Source organism: Hemibagrus wyckioides, linkage group LG02 (genome assembly GCF_019097595.1).
Source record: "Hemibagrus wyckioides isolate EC202008001 linkage group LG02, SWU_Hwy_1.0, whole genome shotgun sequence".
Classification (NCBI taxonomy): domain Eukaryota; kingdom Metazoa; phylum Chordata; class Actinopteri; order Siluriformes; family Bagridae; genus Hemibagrus; species Hemibagrus wyckioides.
Genome location: NC_080711.1, coordinates 25,253,928 through 25,254,963, shown reverse-complemented (window position 1 = coordinate 25,254,963; position 1,036 = coordinate 25,253,928).

Sequence of the window (1,036 nt, the reverse complement as noted above, 5' to 3'; positions counted from 1 at the left end):
GTGTGTGTGTGTGTGTGTGTGAAGTCTGTGTGCCCTTATGACCACACCAACCCATGGCCAGAGAGCTACTCAACACCACAGAGGTAATTAATAGCTGTAGGCCATTGCCTACACAAACACACACACACAAACACACACACACACACACACACACACACACACACACACACACACGCACCCTGAGGCTTTACGCTTGGCCTGAATCCAAATGGAACACGAGCTCCCTCTTGTGGAGGGAGAAATGTAGACACAAATAGGAAGCGCAATAAACCTCTCTCTCTCTCTCTCTCTCTCTCTCTCTCTCTCTCTCTCTCTCTCGCTCTCTCTCTCTCTCTCTCTCTCTCTCAGCAGATGGGTTCTCAGTAGGGTTCAGTGATTTTCCTTCTTCTGTATTTTGAATGTTATGACACAGAACTAAGAGATTTGGGTTGCTGTGTGTGTAATGCTGTATATTGTGTTTGTGTGTGTGTGTTGTGTTGTGTGTGTGTATTGTGTTGTGTGTGTATGTGTGTATTGAGTTGTGTGTGTATGTGTGTATTGAGTTGTGTGTGTATGTGTGTATTGTGTTGTGTGTGTGTATTGTCTTGTGTGTGTATTGTGTGTGTGTGTATTGTGTGTGTGTATGTATTGTGTTGTGTGTGTATTGTGTTGTGTGAGTGTGTGTATTGTGTTGTGTGTAGTGTGTGTATTGTGTTGTGTGTGTGTATTGTGTTGTCTGTGTATTGTGTTGTGTGTGTATTGTGTTGTGTGTGTTTGTGTGTGTATTGTGTTGTGTGTTTGTGTGTGTATTGTGTTGTGTGTGTTTGTGTGTGTATTGTGTTGTGTGTGTGTGTTTGTGTGTGTATTGTGTTGTGTGTGTGTATTGTGTTGTGTGTGTGTATTGTGTTGTGTGTGTTGTGTGTGTGTATGTGTGTGTTTGTGTGTGTATTGTGTTGTGTTGTGTGTGTATTGTGTTGTGTGTGTATTATGTTGTGTGTGTATTGTGTTGTGTGTGTGTTGTGTGTGTGTATTGTGTTGTGTGTGTGTATTGTGTTGT